This window comes from Haliotis rubra, unplaced genomic scaffold, assembly GCF_003918875.1.
Source record: "Haliotis rubra isolate DU_JTF1 unplaced genomic scaffold, ASM391887v1 Scf294, whole genome shotgun sequence".
NCBI lineage: Eukaryota > Metazoa > Mollusca > Gastropoda > Lepetellida > Haliotidae > Haliotis > Haliotis rubra.
This window is the reverse complement of record NW_025766962.1, coordinates 328,698-352,500: the sequence shown is the minus strand read 5'-3', so window position 1 is coordinate 352,500 and position 23,803 is coordinate 328,698. Positions and strand designations below refer to the sequence as shown.

At 41.5% G+C, this 23,803-nt stretch overlaps 1 protein-coding gene across 3 annotated transcripts in view; it reads left to right on the top strand.

Annotated features, from left to right (window-relative positions):
• The window catches only part of LOC124282170 (glycine receptor subunit alpha-2-like), a 72,805-nt gene that overhangs the window by 6,211 nt on the left and 42,791 nt on the right, over positions 1-23,803 (top strand). Inside the window, exon 1 of one of the 3 annotated variants that reach the window (XM_046718135.1) lies at positions 5,037-5,148. The exons of the other annotated variants lie outside the window; for them this stretch is intronic. The gene's annotated coding sequence lies outside the window, so the exon portion shown is untranslated. Of the gene's footprint in view, positions 1-5,036; positions 5,149-23,803 lie in introns of those variants that run through there. 3 annotated transcript variants of the gene reach the window in all.

The window sequence follows — 23,803 nt, the reverse complement described above, 5'->3', positions numbered from 1 at the left end:
GCTGCTACTACTACTGCTACTACTGCTACTGCTACTGCTACTGCTACTACTACTGCTACTACTGCTGCTACTACTGCTGTTACCTGCACTGCTGCTGCTACTGCCGCTACTGCTACTACTATTGCTGCTACTACTACTGCTGCTGCTACTACTACTATAACTATTGCTGCTGTTACTACTACTATGTTACTACCACTACTGCTGCTGTTACTACTACTACTACTACTGCTGCTACTACTACTATTACTGCTGCTACTACTGCTATGCTACTACTACTACTACTACTGCTGCTGTTACTACTACTATTACTATTGCTGCTGCTACTACTACTACTACTACTACTACTACTGCTACTACTACTACTACTGCTACTAATACTGCTACTACTACTATTGCTACTACTACTACTACTACTACCACACACGCGTGATGCTAGGTAGCAGTGAGTGAGTATGGTTTTACGCCGCTTTTAGCAATATTACAGCAACATCACGGCTGGGGACACCAGAAATGGGCTTCACACATTGTACCTATGTGTTGGAATCGAACCCGGGTCTTCATCGTGATGAGTGGACGTTTTAACCATTAGGCTACTAAATAGTATGTTAAAATTGCTTCTATATGAACACAGCAATTTCTACTGTTGTCTAAGTCGTAGTAGCTGCCGTGCCAGATTCCAGTGATTGACTTCTGGATTCGCTCCATTTATGAGACTTGGTTTATAAGCACTTTGCCAACATTATGTTACTGAATTACTGTTTAAAGCGGTGTTAAACTACCACCCCCCTCCCCTAACTCTACAGAAGACGCTCTACACAATGGACACTGGAGTAGACACAGGTTGAGTTCATCTCGGACACTCAATATTCCTACGTTTCATCTAGTATATGTATATATATATATATATATATATATATATTTATATAAAGGCTCCTTACAATAGAGCCAATATATATATATATGGTAAAACATATCGTTTATTATGCATCAACTGTGTGCACTTACATACACTTAACAACTTAACCATAACTGATAAATCTCCCAGTGGGCTCGTCATGCCTCATGTGAATACAATATATCGTTCAGGTGTTCCTGGCAATGCCTGCATGGCTAATTATGAATAAGTTATAGGCACAAGGAAAGCATGTGTACTGAAAACCTGCTTATATTGATATCTTGATATTGCATCAACTGTGGACTATTTGTCATAATAGATGTCCACAGTTCTTGAAGGCCTTGTGTTATGGTATATGTGCATATCGAGAAACTGTATTCATGTTTCGTTATAAACTATACACCAGTAATTGAGTCTGACGGACGCGCTGACTTGGGGGACTGTGTTCATGAATATATTCACGATATGTGTTCCATTAGATAAGGATATATAGTGCAATCACATTTCCACCGAAGATACGAACATCGACTGTGTGACACACCTCGAAATTGGCTCTATTGTTAGGAGCCTTTATATAAATTCTACCTTGGTGTTTTAGAATTTTGGAAAGGGAATGGTCAGTTATCAAAGTATAATGACCGCATCACCACGCATTAAATCATTACATCTGGTGAGCTTTATTGTGTAAACAACCGTACTTCTACCGCGTACAATGTAACCGTTACGACCGGGAGATCTATGTGGTCACGCCTGACAAAGTGATGACTTGAGACCACACTAGGCGACCAGTGCAGTTCTGGGATAGAATTGGACTTCAGCAACCCCTACTTGCCGTACAAGGCGACTAACGTGACACGTCATCGTATCCCAATTGCGAAGATCGATTCTCATGATCACTGGAATGTCTGGTCCAAACTCGATTATTTACACACCGCCGCCATATGGCTGGAATATTGCTGAGTGCAGCAAGCAAGCAGCAAACAAACAAACAAACAAACAAACCACATTTGGTTGTGTTGTGATTCAACTGAAATAATAGACCCCACTAATTAGCTCACTCTGGCGGATGTCGCCTGTCGATAACACCCGCGATCGAGTGGAGGTTGGGGTTGCATGTTTTTCAACTAGCTTTGACTTCGCCATCAGTCCAGGATATGTTTCCTTGTGAGGGAATTCGGGGATGGGGTCATTCGGACAGTGTGACAGGTCTCTTTGCTAAACTGACTAATCTGGCACTTGTGTGAAGCGTACACTGGCACGACCAGAGCTAGGGGACTATTGTTTCACAGAAGGAAACACATACTATTGAAAACGTAAACTGAACGTTCTTGCAATGTCATTTTTAAATTAGGAAAGATTTAAACCTAACTGTTTATGGTAGCTGGCGCAGGAAACACATTGGTTTCTGTCAAATAGGTCTGGTATCATTGGTGGAGACTGGGGCAAAGTTTTCCTCACAAGCAGTTTGCCAGAAGAGAAATCTTGCTGCAAATGCACAGCGCATTGTGAGACAAACATAGGGAATCTCGAATGAGTAACTATCATTTGGCGTCGCTAACTGTCGATACCAATAGGAACCATGAGGCATTCACTAATGAGTACACAATGTAAGTATTGCTATATTGGATAGCAAAGGACACAGAACTGTATTTATCATCCAAATCATTCTTTCAACATTTTCAGTTTGTGGTCAGTTATTACCAGTGTCTTAAGTGTATACAATAATTCTGGTGTAACGTCATGGAAATAGAGAGTTCAAGGTGATCTGCAAAACATTGTGGTACAATTATGTATCTCCTTGGAGGCATCGCTTGATCTTACCCATACATATATATCTTCAGTGGAAGAAAGTTTTGGTTCGTGATTAAAAATACATATCCATGTACCAGGGCCCTTATTCTCGAAACGTTCGTAGCCCTAAGAATTCTTTACTTTGATCGTAGCCAATGTGTTAAGAATGGGCTTAAGAAGTTCATAGGGCTACGAAGATTTCGGCAATAGCTAGCCTGGTTATTTGAATTTGTGTTTAATTCTAACGTGGTAACCTTTGTTATGGAATGAAAACATCCACACCTTCTTTGGATTTGGTGATGAGAGACACGGATACTAATACATATAAAACAAACGAACATGTATCAGGTGACCTGGCACATAACGTCCAAACAACAAACCAATACAACATCATGTCTTGCAGCAGAACCTCGCTGGATTGCATGATTCAGTTCGACTATTCAGTTCTGAATGACAGCTTGCATTTAGCGAAACATGTTCACAGAAAAACTAAATTGTTCCAAATCTAATTCTCACGTTGTGGCTTTCAGAGAAACAGGATTTAATGGTGCATATATTTGCATATGAGTATAATTTCCCGTTCAACATCAGTACGTGAAAGGGTTTGGACACGGATAGATTCTTTTACAAGTTTATGTCATCTAAGTTTATTGGTCACATAATACGGAACCAATCTCCAGGAGCACTTGGTGCAATCGTGCTCACTGGAGCGTCTTTACTAACATATCTGGAAATATGGTTTCCTTAGAGCATTTCTGTGTAAAGGAAGTACGATGAGAAGGGGACATACTTCCTGATGGGTTACAGGATACGTTGTTAGTGCGATTGATCAGTATATACAGCACCATTGTCCGGAACACAATCATGGTAATCTCTGAACGCGAGCCTGGATGAGCGTGGATATTGCTGACACCAGTCATAGTAATGACTTATACCGCTTCATGTCAGTTTGGATGTCGTTTTCATTTTGATATTTGACCAATGAAGAACCATACTACTTTCACTTTCCCATGAGAGTAATAAATGCTGAATAATGTATTTCGGATAGTCAATCCCATGACATGGCGTCCCATGACATAAAGGCTTCACCGAATTAGTATGTTTAATAGTTAGGTGATTTGGTATGAAATATGTTGTATGAACTCCCCAAATGTGGCAGCGTTTGATAGCCAGGTTTCTAAAATAGCCAGAAGGTATCACCAGAAACAATATCATCATCGTCAAGTTTTCTAATTCGGTATTATAAATCTATGCTTAAGTAAACCCCATATAGGAGTTACAATTACCTGTTTGATATAAATCCCCCACCACACACACCCTCGTGATATTGATAGATCGCTGGACAGCGTCGAAAACCCGTTTATTATTTTGTCAGATTTAATCTCGGGTCGTAAGTTGCACCAAAGTGAGAGATGATAGTGACGGATGGTTGTGGGTGGATGTTTGTTGGTGTGGCTGGGGAGGAAAATAGGATGTATGGTAAAGATGCAGTCTCTAAATAAGATGGCAAAGGTGTACTGATTCCGTGTTCCGTGTTGCTGCATCTATCTATAGTCGTTGGTAAACTTCACTTATGATGCCATCGTTTTGATTGTATCAATATCATTTGTTGAAAATATGTTTGCATGCCTAACCACACATTTTCTATTCCAAAACGCCATTTATCTAACATGGTCGTGGTCGATGGAACAAATACTATTGATCCGTAAGATCCGTCGAAGGCGATACCATCCCTGCATGTTTACAGCTCATGGTCTCAATGGATATTTAAACGGTCTCCGTCCTCTCGTTTCTTGGTGTAATCTCGACAGAAGGCGTACATTGCACCCTAGGGAAATTATCAAGGTAAATCGACTAGAAGGCAAATGTAGTTCAGAACTACATGCGAGCATTAAAACTGAAGAGGTATAAAAAGAACAGCTTATTGTGGCAAAGACACAACTGGAATATAATCAAAACAATGCGTCCCATCGTGCCATTTCCGGTTTCATTTAATAACCGGGGCATTAGATGCACAATGAGTAAGGAATGTCATCACCAAATGCAATCACTCGTCCTGATGGTAAAATCCTGTTTAACCACAATCCAATAAAGTATCCTTCTATTCGAGGAGGTATGTTTCTCATGATCAAAGCCTCTACAGATGTTAGTGGTCCGTTCAGCCATCAGACGTTATTTGCCCAAACTGATACCTGGGTGGAGATGCAAATCACACTGGCTGCTATACAATGAACATTTATTTGATTGGCTACGGCGAGTTGTGGTTTCTGATTGGTTAAAAAAGCCATACCGGAAGTATTTCTCAGCTAACATAATAGCTAACGTTCATTGTGACGTCACTGTGTTAAAGTGCGCGGAATGTTAGCAGCTTGGTAGACAATTGTCAATCTGTTCTTGAGAAAACCGAAATCAAACACGAAATATACTGAAGGCGCTTGGAACACCAGGTGCTCACGAAACGGGTAAGTACTTATGTCTATCTACCCCCTCTTCGTCTCTTTGAACACCTTCCTCTTGTCGTCTTCAAAGGGACGGGTAGGGTCAATTGACAGTCACTGCAAGTTTGAAATCCACTGTCTTTTTTCTATGCCTAATTATGTATGTGTTCAGCAGTTGGTTATTTCCATTCAATCTAGACTGGGGATGTGCACGAGAGGACGTACAGTCAGCATCTGTACCCGACCTGTACATGTGTCCACTATTCTGTTTCCATGACAACAGTGATATATATATATATATTGGAGTCTTGTGGGTGCCGCATGTAACTAAGCTTTGTCTGTTCCATGATATGATCCAGAATAACGTGCAATCATGGAATAATAGTCTGTTGAATTGACGTGTACATCCATTTAAACCAAAGAGGAACTATGGAGAAAGTATAATACGTAGCCATATACGATCCCTACGGTGGGACGCTCTTTAATACATAGCATCCCAAGTGCCATATGAAATGTAATCAATAATCGTGATATGACATGTTGCACTAAATGTATAATTCAACCGCGAGCTTTACCCTTTTGTGGGAAGTATGTCTTTCCAAAGAGCATGACACAGAGAAAGAGATTGTGCAAATGAACTTCATATACATCACTATGTCCGTAAACATCACTGACCTGAGTAAACATACTCCGACCGTCAGTATATAACAAGACCAAACTATATGACATGTGGATCTTACTAATGAGGTGTAAGGCAGCCAGACACGGGTGATGGTGGATAGTCAATGTCCCTTACTGGGATGTGGCCTTATTCGTTAGAGTATCGATTAGAGTGTTGATTTACTAATTATTTCCATTTTCCCATATATTAATCATACCATATCCAATTAGTGTTTGCATTCAACATTATTTTTATTTCATTGTGACCACTATCTAGCACGAATCCGTAAAAGTGCAAGTTTTAGGTTTATCCAATTAACGACAAGTACCAACGCTTCTTGTGACATGACACGATGTTTCTGAAATAGTTCAACCACATACAAAATAACATGATCAATAACGCCATCACGGATTCCAATCAAGGAAATCCCCATTTACTGAACATTACACACATCACCATTTACTGAACATTACACACATCCCCATTTACTGAACATCCCCATTTACTGAACAATACGCACATCCCCATTTACTGAACAATACGCACATCCCCATTTACTGAACAATACGCACATCCCCATTTACTGAACAATACGCACATCCCCATTTACTGAACATTACACACATCCCCATTTACTGAACATTACACACATCCCCATGTACTGAACATTACACACATCCCCATTTACTGAACATTACACACATCCCCATTTACTGAACAATACGCACATCCCCATTTACTGAACAATACGCACATCCCCATTTACTGAACAATGAACATTAACAATACTGCACATCCCCATTTACTGAACATTACACACATCTCCATTTACTGAATTTTACTGACATTACACACATCCCCATTTACTGACACATTACATTACTGAACATTACACACATCCCCATTTAACATTACAATACGCACATCCCCATTTACTGAACAATACGCACATCCCCATTTACTGAACAATACGCACATCCCCATTTACTGAACATTACACAGATCCCCATTTACTGAACATTACACACATCCCCATTTACTGAACATTACACACATCCCCATTTACTGAACATTACACACATCCCCATTTACTGAACATTACACCTATCCCCATTTACTGAACATTACACACATCCCCATGTACTGAACATTACACACATCCCCATTTACATACTGTATCCATCTGGATAATCAAACCCGGTCTTCGACTTGACGTGTGGCCCCCAAAAAGGCTATATCGACAGCCAAGTGTTGCATCTTACAGTTTAAGCAATTTATGTATGGCATTTGCTCTAAAGCCTAACCAGATGTGTCTTAGGTAATCATCCTTCAGTTGCAAAATGGTGTTCATGGCAAAGTTATTTCACTGATGAACTACGAGAAGCTGTTTCAGGGTGTATGATCATATCACGTGAAGATCCGGGTTAGAATATTGATCTTCAGTAACCCATGCTTGTCGTAAGAGGCGACTAACGGGATTATGTGGTCAGGATTCTCTGACTTGGTTGGCACATGTCATCGGTTCCCAATTGCGTAGATCGATGCTCATGCTGTTGATCAATGGATTGTCTGGTCCAGACTTGATTATTTACAGACCGCCGCCATATAGCAGGAATATTGCTGAGTGCGGCGTAAAACTAAACTCACTCACTCACTGGTTACACACACGTTCTTTTTTAAATTGTTCTGTGTTCGAGGAAAAATAGCTGCAAACTAGCTTTTAACTAACAATTTAGTTTGTGAAAGACAAATGATCTACCTATATGCAAATATGTGTGAGAATCCTGCATAAAATCTTAAGTACCGTTATATCCTGAATACCCATCAGCGTGGATGTTATTGCTGTAGTTTGTTGTTGAATTACATGATCAGCTACTTTATGGCATGCAATGAGGAAGTAAATGAGTTTCTCCCGATCTTTGACTGACATTAACACATAAAAGATCGTTCCTAATTACCCTTGTATTGTGTCACTACACTTCGTGTCCAGGAAATGGTGTCGGGAAATATACCCTAAGAAGTGGGTATTGTTTTGTTTTTATTCCCACGTCAGCTGTCAATTTTCACTGAAAGAGCGGATGACTCTTCACAAATCCTGTCACTGAAAAGTTCGATTAAAGGCCATTCAGGGTTTTTATTGCAGCTTTACTTAAATGGGAAGGCTTACGATGAATATCCCAGACCTTCAATCCCGTGGCAGTGATAGGATTACTCTCTTTCAGTGTATCTGGCTGTATACCTCAAGGATGGACTCGCAGAGCGCCGCGGCTGCTGTGCTGCTTTGGGGTTTAATATCTCTGACTGTATTTAAATATACAAATGTCGTACTTGTGCAGTGAGTGTACACTCAGTACCAGAGAATCTGACTTTGCTTCTGATTGGTCGTTTAACATATAGCTTTGAATGAGATGGGATGAGGTGAAATATGTTCAAGTCTGTTGCCTTGCATGCTTTTGTTCGTTGGTGAGTGAGTGGAACTGCTTTTACCAATGTCAGGTTGTAGTGCTAGCCTACTGGGATACCATGCCAGAGTTTCAGCATGAATACCATTCTCATTACTGGTATCCACTTAATGCGAAGAGCCAGGCAGGGTGTCAACCCAACCATGATTCATGCCAGCAGAGGATCCAGCCACCAAGCTTCCACTCTCCAGGACAGACGCTCAGTTCATTGGACAGAGTCCGTAGACAGAGGATGTTTTTTAGAAAGTATTTTGACTCATACTTAATTTTTAAAAAGATATCTGGTTTTGCAGCTGCTGATGAAAACACATCAAGTCTTCATACAATATCAATGCCAACTCATCCGACACCCAGCCCCACCTCTAGGCTCCAACCCGACATACCGCTGCCAGAATATCAAATTGTCGACTCCTTATACTGGGCGAGGAGGCTGTCAGAGGAATTCACCTGAAATACTAGTTGTTGCCATATGCTTCCGCTTTCTAGATTGTGGACTTATCAGCGTTAAAGACTGAATTCAAACCATATTTCACTGATAACACGGTCTGTCAGCTTGATGTGGAAGGTGGGTCCGCAGGTTTAACACAAGCAAAGGTAAAATGGTGTTGAGAAACCAAGATATGTAACCGTTTGCGTCTTTGTGCTCCCAATCCTGCCACTCTGAACAGCAAGTTCCTTTGACGACCAGGTCACATAACCCCTCGCGTAATTGTGTTCGGTTCCTAGCATTTTGTACAGCAGACGACACAATCTGGACTGCCATATATTTGATAATAGCACCGACGGTATTCATCTGGAACTAAATAATGCCTCTGAGACATGACCTATGACATTCACAGGTGCATCAGTGGCTGTTTCCAAGTCACTGAGAATTACAGTCAGACAGACTGATTTATTTCGGCCATGGGGGCAACCACACAATGGCATTTCATTGCAGGGAAATTGTGATGGAGGATCATTTGTTGGTTTATGGGATCTGAATACTCTCTCTCACACACGTTGTCAATATAGGGTCATTAACGTAGTCAATATTGTGTGTGACAACCACGGGCATCAATACAGAGTCTAAATCGACGGCGAGCGGTGTAGGTCAGACCTCCATCGACTTGATGTATGATGCTGCAACTTGCTCGTCATCTCTAATTTGACGCCCCAAACGATCTCACACATGTTCAACAGATCTGGCTGACCATTTTTGGCGGTGAGAAAATTCACGGTGATTCGTCGGGCGTTGTCACGCAGGAATTTGCGCCTGGGATCGTGTTGCAGTTGAAAGTGAAAACCAGTGCAGATTACCTCATCCACGTGCCGTGTGACTGGAGAACTAGACATCTTCCTTTGCTGTCCACAGATATCTTCTGATGCCCATCGGAATGCAACAATGTGCCGTTTGCTCTTCCCGAAGGTGCCTACGAACCCAGGTACTTCACTTATCTGTCTCAAGAATATCGTTGGTATTTATTGTTAGCATTACAGACAAGAGAAGGAAATTATATATATTATAGGTGTTAGATAAAGTCCCCCTTCTCGCAATAGCTTTAAATATTCGCCTATGCCTCAATACTTGTGTTTCCGGGTTTCCAGTATGTGATTCAGATACATTCTAAGCCGTCAGGTAGAAACAGACAAAGCCATGTCATGAAAATCTCAACTCGACTTTCTGAATGCCGTGGGGATAAATCAGGCTCTTATATCCAAGTGCTTTCAATAAGTGGCCATTTATTAGTAAATTTACATATATCATATGCCCATTACCCGCTCACACACTCTACATAGTTGATACTCAAATTCAACAGTCTAACAGAACTGAATGTCCTTCTCAGCCTTTACTCAACATTCTCTATATGGTGTATATATATTTCCAAATTACTCCAACCTCGACTTGCAATTAAACAAGCTGGTTTAAGGCCATGTACGCTTATGTGCACCAACCACAGATACCAAGTTGCAAACTCGAGAAGACCACATATTGACGCAGAAACAACTACAATTTTTCCAATTTGTGAATGAAGCTGAAGTGAAAAAAATCTTTTGATGGATGAGTTGCGGCGCAATACTATGGACAATCCACAGGCACCATCCCCAATGACACAAGTACACCCTGACAAGCCTGTATGCTTTGTACAATATGTCCCAGGGGCGGATACAGCTTTTTGAGAAAGGAGGGGTGCACACTATTGAGAAAAGGAGGGGTGCACACTTCATTTTCACCCGAGTTTCAATGGTCATTAAGCAAACATTCAGCACAAGGGGGGGGGGGCATCCCTTGCCCCCACCCCCCTCTCTGGATCCGCCTATGTGTCCATATGGCCTTCACATTTCACTTGCATTCAGTAAGCATAAAATTTAGAAAATGACAGCTGAATCAGGCGTGTTTAACGGGAAAGTTACGTGGGCTGTCTGCACAATCCTGACGTACCGACAAAGGGGAAGGCTGTGCTGGTTAACTGTCTGAAGTGCAACATTAACATGGCAAGGAACATACCACACAGTACGAAAACAGTTTAACGCTGGCCCGGACATAGTCAGTGTTTCTCATTAATTAATGAAGGAAAGACAATTTGAAAAAGTCGCCCATTGTGCGATGGTCTTCACAGGAAACTGGAACTAATGCTGGTACTATGATACCATTACACGTGTTCTATTATTGATATGCCGCCAACACTCCAGGAATTAGTTTCTGATCACCTTTAATCCACACTCATCAAATATTCCGTAATTGCTCCTGCCAGTCTGCATGTAAAGGACTGATTTCCACATCAGCAGGTACTTCTGGAATCACTTTCTCAAGTAACGCTATCCACACAACAGGTGTCACATTCTACACGAGAGACCATGTTGAACAGTCCATTTTTGCTAATGAAATGTTAATTTGTTCTTGCCGTTCCAATATTCTGTAAACTAGATTACTCGTCCAGCTCTGCGGCCAAAAACGAAGCAATCAGATTTGTTCCATTTTTTTTGTCCACACGCGACTATTAACACTTTCTTTTCGTTTCGGAGAGAATATATAATCTTTAGAAATGTATGACAAAATTGTGACTATGATATCGTTAAGTGAATCACGTGCAATAGGCGGTACATGAAAGGGTACTCCCTGAAAGTAAATAAAAATAACATGTTTTCATTCGATTAATGCAAAAGAATGAAAGAATTAGTTATGAAAATTTATTCCATGTAACAACATTCAAGACCAATGTGTAATATGTATTATGTATACACAAAAATACAAACATCAAACTCCAGTACGCTTTTCATGGACAATGTCTGGCAACGTCTTCAACATCCAACATCCCTGAGCCATTGTAATACTCTACAGTGGCCAGTGTTTAACATTTCACAATGATAGGACCACTGTGTATCGTGTTGAAGTATTTAGCAGTTAGGAATGATTCGTCAAGACCTGACTTGATTTATTATTTATGAAGTTCTATACTCGTTTCAGAAATGTTATTTAACGTTTGTTAATCTGTTAAGCTACACTGTATTAGTTTGTTCTATACTGAATACTAAGTACTTCATATTGAATGTCCGGTAGGCATGCTTGGCCTTCAGTCTCTGACTAACTCCCGCTATAATGTTGCACAATAAGGAACCATACATGCATGGAGGTCGAGATATCTGTGTCGCAAGCAAACTGACCATTCCCTTAACTCTGCTATACATTTTGAAAATCTTCGATTCTGATCAGATCAGTAATCAGATGTTTCAAATTAGAATAACAACAGAAGAAGTCGTTCAAACGTCCGCACGACTACGGAAGTTTATATGCACTCCCTCCTCAAGTAGTTAGAGTGTTAGGCACTGGTGGTACCATGTGGTGCCTCGTGGTATACTTCACGATGGACTAACAGTATACGTTAATCCGGCCCTGTTGGATTTAAGTTGTGGCTGCACGGAAAGAAGAGTTACAGCATCGTACTTAAGTTTGCTAGAAGGCCGTCATTGTTGTAAATTTATGTGCGACATATACTGAATGCAAGCCATTAACCCAATGGAGTAAGTCCAGGACCTTTGCTAACACGAAAGAGTTCGCTTTGATCTTGTCATGGTAGAAAGGAGATAGAACCGTTTGTTTTCGGTGTAGAGCTGCTTGTATGTTTAAGAAATCCAAAATTAGCAAGTCAACGACTCAACGATTCAATTCAGCGGTACACATAACCGGTTCGTCTCTGAAGGACGATGATCTGAAGGAAATGCATCTGTTATTGACGAAGAATGGGAAAACAGTTTCATTGCTTGGGGACTCAGTTTGGGAACGCTTGGCGCCATTTAATGGTAATTTTGAGAAGGTATTGGGTTGTTTTTCTTACCACAGGGAAAAAGAAAGCTGAAAGTTTAATTGATTGAACGTTGAAGTCATTATTTTCCAATTTTCCCTTAACATTGAAAGCTAGTTGAACCAATTCGACTGTTTGAGGCATTTCTGTGCGAGGTGATATCTTGTTTTCTCTCTATAGGGATTGCTCTACAGATGGAAAAGCGTTGCAAATAATTACCGTGATTGCATGCGTGTCCTATAATGACAGTTTCGCAATAAACGAGGAGCTGCCTGTATGTAAGACCATTCTAAATATGCTACAATGTAATTGCGTCCCAGGCTGTACACATCATGCTCTGATGGGTCACACGCTTTGAGTGTCCTGGTGTTTAATTGGTCTGAAAATGAACGTGGCATGCGTTTTAAACTTTTAGGCTTTCACAATATCCTCTTCTGTTCGTGACTATTAATCTTTCAATTCACAAATTGTGGTGAGATGGATATGGCAGTATTCCCTTAGTCGTGTACAGCACTGTGAGGTGCGTGCAGTATGCAGGAATCATCCGGATCTGTTACCACAGGTAGTTTAATGTGCAGGTAGATCAGGCTGTCTTGTCCTTATCAGTATAGTGTTATCAGTAAATATGCACGTGTCTGTGATGATATAGTCTATGTGACTAGGGAACATGCTTGTGTCGCGGCATGAGCCTCCATGTCTCTTTCACTCAACCAACACATGTTTTCGGATCCTTCACAGATATGTGCATGAGGTCGGGGGTTGTGACTCACACTAATTGTGTTGTATGAGGAACGTATAACTAAGATGTCATATTTCAACATATCGTCAACAAACACAATTTAGTTCCCGAATTATCTGTTCCTGCATTCTTGTACTTTAAGTGCACGCCATCTATTTAAAGTTTTATAATAATATATTATTCCTGGTAGATTATTCCTGACAGTATTGAATAATGTAAAGTTGTTCTGTTTTCTGAAATATTCTGTTATCTACATGCGTATCGCAGTGCCGTGAACAATCAAGTTAATCCCAGTGAAACGAAGTCATTCACCTTGATGTTTCCCTACTTCTCAGTCATGAATTAATAAACAGAACTGTATCCTGATGTGTAACGCTTGAAGGCTTGACTGCGCATTTACATGCATATATATCCCCTGTTTTCGTGGTTTGTTAGTCGGGTAAAACTATCGTGATCCTTCATAGTCATATTCTGTTATCCTCTCGTTTTCTTATAGCGAAGATAAACACATGATATGTCAGTGTTACAGGTATAGGTCATAGTTCATCTGCTCCACGAAGCATTATCCTATCTGAATACTGAATACTGGATACTGAATACTGAATATTGAATACTGAATACTGAACACTACCGTGACAACACACACACCAGGGTACGAATTACAACTGGGTTGCGTATATGTTTAGCAACACATGAATGGGTAACAGTGTACTCACCACTTGAAATGAACATAACTGTCGAGGTATGCGAGACATGATCTCATAGAGTTAAACGCGTATCAGTTACAGTTAATTGAAGAAGGGAATGTATACATTGTCATGATGACTCTCACATAACTGTGCAGTGCCAAAACTATCATTCTTTCAACGCTGAGCAGTCACGAACGCTCCTGCTCCTGGTGCGAGGATATCATCACTCCAGAGAATGACTTTAAGTCAGACGTGACAGTAGGTCCGAAGTTGTAGACAAGACTGAACTACGAGAGACAAGTTACGAGATGTCACCGGACTGAAGATATGTCAGGGAATGAAATGACAGTAAAGTCCGGAGTTATACTAAAAACCGAAGCTATAGTAAAGGATGTAACTTTAGTAGATATTGAAACTAGAAACTATGTTACAGTAAAGCTGAGGCTATATCTGAGGCTGGGGGTACGGATGGATCTGCATTAGTAGCTGGAGCTGTTGTGGAGGTGACATTAACGGTTAAATAGATTGTATAGGACAGAACCACTGGAGACGATGTTCAAAGGCAAAAGCTGTCTTGTGGGCTGAAAACATCCCAAAATACAAGACTGAGCGTGTATATAATGATGTGTTCTTGTAGACCGTTTATACTTTTTAGACGGAGAAGTTGTATTCAAATATATATTAACGAGCTATGTAATTGTATGAAAAACGCTACCTGTACTTCAATGCGACATACTTGTCTGACATCCATGTACCAGTTCATTCCACATAAGACACGTTTTCCTCTACAAAGGCAAAAATAAACATATTCATAACTCAGAATTACACTTAATGTTAGTTTTAAAGTGCTTACCATCTGATAAACAATGACACAGTATGACATTGCTTCCGTACTCCGACAAATGACTACCCTCCTCCCGGCACTGCTTCATCCCCAGCTCCACACAGGGTAACAACAAACACCACCCGTAAACGTCATTTGGCAGGACACGGTCCAGGGCACACCCCGGACAAGGTAACAACAAGCACCACCCTAAACGTCATTTGGCACCCCGGACACAACAAGTCGCAGGGCGGCGGCACCCCGGACAAGGTAACAACAAGCACCACCCTTAACGTCATTTGGCAGGACACGGTCGCAGGGCGGCACCCCGGACAAGGTAACAACAAGCACCACCCTTAATGTCATTTGGCAGGACACGGTCACAGGGTGGCACCCCGGACAAGGTAACAACAAGCACCACCCTTAATGTCATTTGGCAGGACGCGGTCACAGGGTGGCACCCCGGACAAGGTAGCAACAAGCACCACCCTTAATGTCATTTGGCAGGACACGGTCACAGGGTGGCACCCCGGACAAGGTAACAACAAGCACCACCCTTAACGTCATTTGGCAGGACACGGTCACAGGGCGGCACCCCGGACAAGATATCAACAAGCACCACCCTTAATGTCATTTGGCAGGACACGGTCACAGGGCGGCACCCCGGACAAGGTAGCAACAAGCACCACCCTTAATGTCATTTGGCAGGACACGGTCACAGGGTGGCACCCCGGACAAGGTAACAACAAGCACCACCCTTAACGTCATTTGGCAGGACACGGTCACGGGGCGGCACCCCGGACAAGATATCAACAAGCACCACCCTTAATGTCATTTGGCAGGACACGGTCACAGGGCGGCACCCCGGACAAGGTAGCAACAAGCACCACCCTTAATGTCATTTGGCAGGACACGGTCACAGGGCGGCACCCCGGACAAGGTAGCAACAAGCACTACCCTTAATGTCATTTGGGATGACATAGTCATGGGATCATGCAATAACTCCACCGCGGGCAAACGCTTTGTTCCGTAAATCATGGATGCGCTGGCTATATAGTGTGAGTTTTGTGACGGCACTGTATAATGTCTTGAGTACATATGGTCTAATGGAAACATATGAATTCACTTTTATGTCACGTCTCTTCCCAGGGGAAGGGTCAATACATAATGGTTAAATTTTAATGGCTGCTATATCACGGAATATTTACTGTTCGAATATGTGCAGGGAGGTCAAATGAAGAATATATACTACTTGAACACGTGTTCTTGTATGAACATTACCCCAGCCATCACGTCACATTCCTGTTACTGGGATTGTTCTCTGCATTGCTATACTGATGTCCGTACAAACGCTGTGTGTGGAATGTGTCAATGCATCAAACTGGATTTGTGTTCATTGTCATGTAACCGTTGTGCTTCGTAACGTACGAGTGTAACTTATTGTAACTATGAATATACAATCTCCTGTTAGGGGAATTAGGATGCATTCAACACTGCTTCAGGAGCCCGATGAATCACTGCAACCACTACACTTACTGAACATATTCCAGAGTTCTTTGAGGTACTCCTTATTACAAATTGGCAAGGTTTGTTAAGATGTGTTCAGAAAATCCATGTATTGTATTTGTATCGTTCAGTATTACCTGGCCAAATACAATACTGATGGTAAGATGTCTGTATTACAAGCAGCGTGCGTCTTACGATTCCGACTTTGCTTTGTTAGGAGTCATTGTGTATTTATTATTATAATATAACAATAGGGTACAATCTCCTGCTACATTATGACACCAGGTGTTCACGAGAGAGTGAGTGTATCCTGCCCCACCGGTATCAGCCGGTATCAACCTAACAAACACATTCATATACTAATTAGGTGTTCATCAACATAAAAACAACAACACAAGAACAGATGACACAAGGCAGATTGCAGAATTTCGCCAGACAATATTTCGGTTACCGTCTCGTCAGATTTGTCCTCTATATGTCTACCAAGTATTTTGAAACTTAAGCATTATTCAGGCTTTTGGTGTTGTACACGTGATTCAGGCGTTGATCATGCGTCTTATGACATAAGCGTACTCAGGTGCTGTACACAACGACCGTGGTTGTCACCACGATTAAGTTATATTTTCCAAATTGGAAATGAAGTGGACAGGTTGCTGACCACGAGGATCCCAATTCTTGAAAGCTTCCACGTTTCAACTTTGGAACTTTCAACCTTAAGCTGAGATGATTTAATGTTTATAGGAACCAAAACATTTGACAAAACTTCCAAATCAATATCCAAAGTGTAAGAATACTGAACACACATGTCCTCATTTCATTGTTTAATAGTTGAAATGACCACGTCTTTTTTGAAAGGACACTTAAGAAGCTTAAGAATTAAAGACGGTATATTACCTTCAAGGAGGTACTTAATGATGTGTAACACTCTCTCTCACAACGGTGTGTGTGAAGCTGATTGTTTCCTTTCTCAATATTTTCGTATAACACTGTCTAAAATGTCTGCACGTCGAAACTCTGAGCCCCTTTTTTCCCTGTCAGCTTATTATTTTTTATGTTGCTAAACCACAGTAATTACATGCCGGAATGTAGCCTAAGTCGATATCGGTGGTGTCAAACACTCAGCACACAATACCATCTCCCAGTGCTATCCAGTGAAAAACTACAATACACGCTAATAACAAACACAGCATCATGTTCACACAAGACAGTCTTCTTACATCGATGCCTCCATATCCTATTTCTGAGTGTTTCTATACATTAGCGGGGTTATTGATTGTGAAATGTGTTATACCGAGGCAATGAACAACTTTAACTCTCGCGATAAAATAGACACTTTGCTTACACCAAGTAGGAATAACCTGTAATGCAAACGGACATTTAAAGATTCCATATGAGATGGAGTGCAGTTTTCCCTTTTAAAATAATGTTATTCTTCACACATCAATCCGTATTGATCCTTAACATTATCTCATTGCCATGAATGTGGGTCAGATGTCTGGGGTGTCAAGTGGAATAGCTTTCATTTGTAAAAAAGATGGACAGCATACATGTACTTCTGTTATGGATACCCTACATAGATAACCTGCTCACTCAAACAGTAATGTTTCTTATTATGTTTTATTTGCATTCAGAAGGTGGTACTGATAGATGGACCAACGAGAATCCTGGTAGCAATAACCATTGTCCGATAACTACAACATCACCCGAATTTATGACCAGGAGATGGAAGACAGTTTGTGGTCTGATGATGGCTTTGGAGCCAGGACGAATGGTTATGGTTCCTTGTTACGGGGACATTGGTCTGTGGTGTTAATGGGAACTATTCTCATCTCTTGGGCAATCTGTCTAATTACGACCAGCAGAGTGCTGGAGTACATACATACTGATGGAGGCAAAGAAGGGAACGCATGAAAGTTCAAGAATTGCCAGATTGTCCATCCACAGTACAATATAAGCATGCAGAGAAACCTAAGGCTTGTACTTGTTTCCGAGTGATGACACAAACACGATGCCATGTTGCCGGACATAGCTGTAGATATTGGCTGTACAGAGTTACTTCCAGCGTCATGTGTGACATAAACATATAGTCGCAGGTTTGAATCCCAGATTCGACTCCATTATGTTTCTATATATAGGTTCGTTAGAGCCACAATTCCTGTTTGTCTGAAACTAAAGAAGTAAACGTCTAAAACCTGTTTGGTCCAGCATCACTCCGACACACCGTGATAAACCTTGAATCCATTCGTAACATACTCATTCATTCATAAGTTCCATCCCGCTGCTGCAGTACGAGCTGCCAGCACCATGGTTGTGTGAATAACGGCCCATCATAACAGTATACGCACCCACAAGGACAGATGTCTCCAGTCGGATTAAAAGTCTGTGTTTCCTTTTCTTATCTCTACCAACCTTTGCACACGCTGAGATGATTGGAAGTAAAACAAAAAGTGCCACAAAAAGGTTCTGCCTTCTATCAAGAGCCATGCTTCATCAACAAGGGAGGTGCCGGTCGATAGGGACGTAGCAGACTTGCAGCATGGTTATAATGATTGCTTACTTTTTGTTGTTTATGACCTTTCTTGTGCAGACGTAATCTCTCATTCAAAGATTATTTACCACTTCTAGTTCTGCCCCTAGGGATCTAGTTATTTGATTTTAATGATACCGACCTTTGATTCATGTTTTGGTTTTGGTGTCTGTTGAATATTTTGCTTTATAATGCGAGAACATTTTTTGGCAAGCTTCCTGGAAAGAGTGAGTTTTATAACGCCAGGTAAAAGTGTGGAAGTACCGATAGTGGTGCAGGTTGATACAAGCCCCCAACTCTGTAGTGTCCCCGACCCGTTGTCACCGACAGCATTTGACTAATGATAATGGAACGTCAAATAGAGACTACTCCTGTAGTCGTGTTGGCCAGAACCCCGGTCAGATGTAGACGTATGTGTGTAATTGTGCACAGTTGTGGAGAGTCTGGTTGAAGGAGATCGGCCCCGACATCCTAGTGCCAGGACTGATGTCTTCTATTGGGTTAGTGGTGATATATGCCCGGTCCGTCTAACAGAGGACGTGGTGATGTCTGGCTTCCGCGGCTTTCCATGTTGGCTTAATTACTGCCACAGAAACAGGAAACAGTGTGTTTCTCCCAGTCCCATGTTGTGTGTCAGGAACAGTAGACCATAGAGCGCAACCCTGCAAACGGCCTTTCTTGAGATCAAGCATTACTTCAACTAAATGTGTTACAGACCGTTTCGCTTACATCCATCCATATGGCCGTGAAAGATGATGAGCTGTTTTGTGAAGTTGTACATGTTTAGCTTTATCACATTTCTGATTAGCTTCGCGTGAACTGATGATGTTCTTAATCATTATTCAAAGCAATTATCTCTGTTACCTCGAGGTTTTAAAACAAATGAAATTCTTTATAACATAGCCGCGTCAAATGAACAAATTTTAATGTCTGTTGAATTCTCAGCCGTCGTTTGTAAATATCACACGGAAGCTTTTTATATCCAGGGACACATTACCCGCTACTTTCGTCTGGTACTTGTGTTTGTATAATTATTCATACATCAGTTTGAAAGAAGACATTTGAAAACACCAACCAATCGACTTGATACCTCAAAACCAGGTACTGGTGAAGAAACAGGTACAGCACACTCTTTTTATATAGCGTGTCATCAACGGCAGTGAATATATCATGTCGGTGAGTGGATGAGTGAGTGAGTGAGTGAGTGTTTCCTGCTGATCTGATACATGACTTTGATGTTTACCAATTTAGAAGTCTGGATTTGTAACCAACAATGTTTGGTTGACACGGCTAGAGTGGAGCAACTCGAAAGGCCACAGAACCATGTGCCGATGAGTACTCGTTCCCATATAATCTCTCTTTCTGTGTTGTTAATGACCAGCTATATACATGTACTGTCGTCACCTACATGTACTCACCATATACTGTCGTCACCTACATGTACTGTCGTCACCTACATGTACTGTCGTCACCACCATGTACTGTCGTCACCTACATGTACTGTCGTCACCTACATGTACTGTCGTCACCTACATGTACTGTCGTCACCTACATGTACTGTCGTCACCTACATGTACTGTCGTCACCTACATGTACTGTCGTCACCAACATGTACTGTCGTCACCTACATGTACTGTCGTCACCTACATGTACTGTCGTCACCTACATATACTGTCGTCACCTACATGTACTGTCGTCACCTACATGTACTGTCGTCACCTACATGTACTGTCGTCACCACCATGTACTGTCGTCACCTACATGTACTGTCGTCACCACCATGGGCTCCGTCAGTCAACAGAGCCTAGTTAATTCACCACGGCCACGTGGACGTGCTTCCCGACGCCGACATGTTTTGCTTAAATTGAGTTCAGTGTCCTATTGCACTGCGACGCACCACCACAACACAATTGAATGCGTGCAGCTTTAACGAAAAATACAAATACTTACTTGTAAAGCAAGATTAATGAATCCTGAGTTTGTCCTCGGCTTTGATGTATGAAGTTTCTTATTGGGGAAATGAATTATTCAGATCAACAAATGCAAATTGCAAATCGAAACTACAAACAGGAATTTCTTTGAAAATGAAATGTAAAACCTGAACTAATTTACATAATTGGTAATTAGCCTGATCCTGTATTTCAAATGTGAATGATTCGACAAACATTCACCTACACATGCAACTCTGAGTATGTATGAATTCGTTACATATGTATGTACAGCTCCAGCTAATGAGACGGACAGATCGACCTGTGTAATCATAAACTTTGCTAGATTTTGAGTAAATACGTTAAAGCTGTCACAGTCGTCTTAAAGATGTAGTCATTATGCATCGTGCCTCAGTTTGCCGGGCAGATGTTGACCCAGCCGACACACCAGAAACATGTGACTGTGTGTCCGAACCCTGGTTAGCCACCATTATGTGTCTAAGTGGGACAGCGCCGTTTTCCAACAACATGGCAACCGCCCGACACCCGCCTCAGAGGCCTTCTGTCACATTCCGCTGGTATCACTCACTCACTTTCACTTTGTTAACATAGTTAATTACATTTACAAATTGATACATATTACCTTGAGTAGTTGCAATGGCACTGAACAAACAAGGACAAGGTATAATCCAATGGCAGTACACCGACAACAGCAGTGCATAACATAGAGAGAAATACAGTAGGTGATGATATTCACCTGACAGTGTTTAGTAGGTCTAGAAGGAACGATGAGCATACATACATCCGCTAGTCTTAACGTCAGAGGCCATACATACATCCGCTAGTCTTAACGTCAGAGGCCATACATACATCCGCTAGTCTTAACGTCAGAGGCCATACATACATCCGCTAGTCTTAACGTCAGAGGCCATAAATACATCCGCTAGTCTTAACGTCAGAGGCCATACATACATCCGCTAGTCTTAACGTCAGAGGCCATACATACATCCGCTAGTCTTAACGTCAGAGGCATGTGCATACAGCTTCCAGGTTAGTTTGGACTCCCAGTCTACATAAAGTAAGGAGCACACAGATGCCATCTACTGAATTTGTAACAATGAATACTGCACTGTTTTACACTGACTTCACCGTACTTATCACAAGTCACACTCACGCAGACACACGCATATACATACAGGTCATACATGTATATGCATCAGTAGGATATATATTGAGATCATTATATAAAGTCTATATTGACTTTCCATTCCATTTTCGGAATTGACTTTTTCTTTTCATTATTACGCTAACGTCCTGATGCAAAAACCGTTATAACTAAAAACGTTTTACATTTGTTTGTGGTGAACTAAATGTTTTTGACATGATAGAGACATATAAAGGCGTGTGTTGTTTTAACGCCGTATTGTAGCGTGTTTTGTGCTATTATCGCTGAGTGTCAACTTGATGCTGGAGTAACGCAGAAAGTAACGCATGTCAAGGTTGGTAGGTAAAACACGCAGATATATCAAATAGTCACACCAAGGATTCGAATCAGCAATTATCACTTTGACAGAATCTCAATAGGTTACATCTACACCGATGATAAACAGATATGCGTATGTCGTCTTTCATACTTCGCTTTAAAACAACGATATTGTGGTTAGACGACAACAAATACCAATATCCGTTTTGTTGGGCTGGAGTGTAAATGCAGTTTCAGTTGTATCTTTAATCAATGTAGGAAGACATATATAAATACAATAGTCTTGAACGCGTATCAGTCAATAGCAAAGAAATCTATTTATAACAAGGAATTTTAGATCCCACTCAGGTCAGCTCTGTTGGTCCATGACCTTAGGGTGGCATCTTACACTGAACAGACCATCTGAAGCCTGCTGCCAATTATGCCATGGATTACCGCCCGTCTCATCAACCCAGAACAACCCTTACACACTCAAACTGTTGGGCAAATCCCCCGACACCAACACGCGTTCAATGTGCAGTGTTAAAAGCCCTATTACATCTTCTGTATCGGACGCTTATCTTTGCTGCCCATGATTAAGTCCTGTCGTTTTTAAACATTGTTCGTGTGTGAGCGGGCTTCTTCTCGTAATCAGTCTTTGCTCAGTCTTATCCCGTCGGGAGGTAAGTGTGAAGTGGATTGAGCAACAAAACAAGGAGGAGTGTTACGTTAGTACTTGACACAATTGTGAGAGGGTGAGCTACCTTTTAGCAATATTCTAGCTACATCACGGCGGGGGACACCAGAAATGGGTTTCACACATTGTACTCAAGTGGGGAATCGAACCCGGGACTTCGGCGCTTTACTCACTAGGCTGCCCCAACAGCCGCATATGAATGAAATCATGCGTCACGTGTTAACTCTAGCCTATAGCAACGTTGATTAGGGACTATGATATACACCAGTTGATACACGAGTGGCTTGGGCACAACGGAGCTTTATACTGTGGCCGCTCATCTTGGACGGGTCACAAGCACGATGTTGTTTCTGTTATTTTGAGCATAATATTAAGTAACCAAAAACAATCCATTATAAAAAATGTCCATCATCGTCACCCAGTTACATTTATTTATTTCCGTCTATATTTACCGTTGTTCGACAGAAGCGTATATTGGCATAAATGATTCATCCAAGTAGATTCGCCATGGCAACAGTAAGAAAAACGGTTTCCGTCGCAAACATAAGAGATATGCTGGTTAACTCCGTGAGAAGAACGGCGCATATGCCACCAAGAACATGCACAGAAATACACGATGTATTATGCATACACGGGCCTAACTGGAAGGACACCGTCTGGAACAGTGTAGTCAACTCTTGTTAATAGATAATGACAGATACTTGATACCATGGTTTAGAAAGACGACGTCCGACAAAAAGGAAATTGTCGGAGGTTTCGTTACTTTACAATTGTTGTGTGACTCCGCACTCAGCGAGATCACACTCACATGTCACTCACTGTGTCGGCAATATCACACTCACATGTCACTCACTGTGTCGGCAATATCACACTCACATGTCACTCACTGTGTCGGCAATATCACA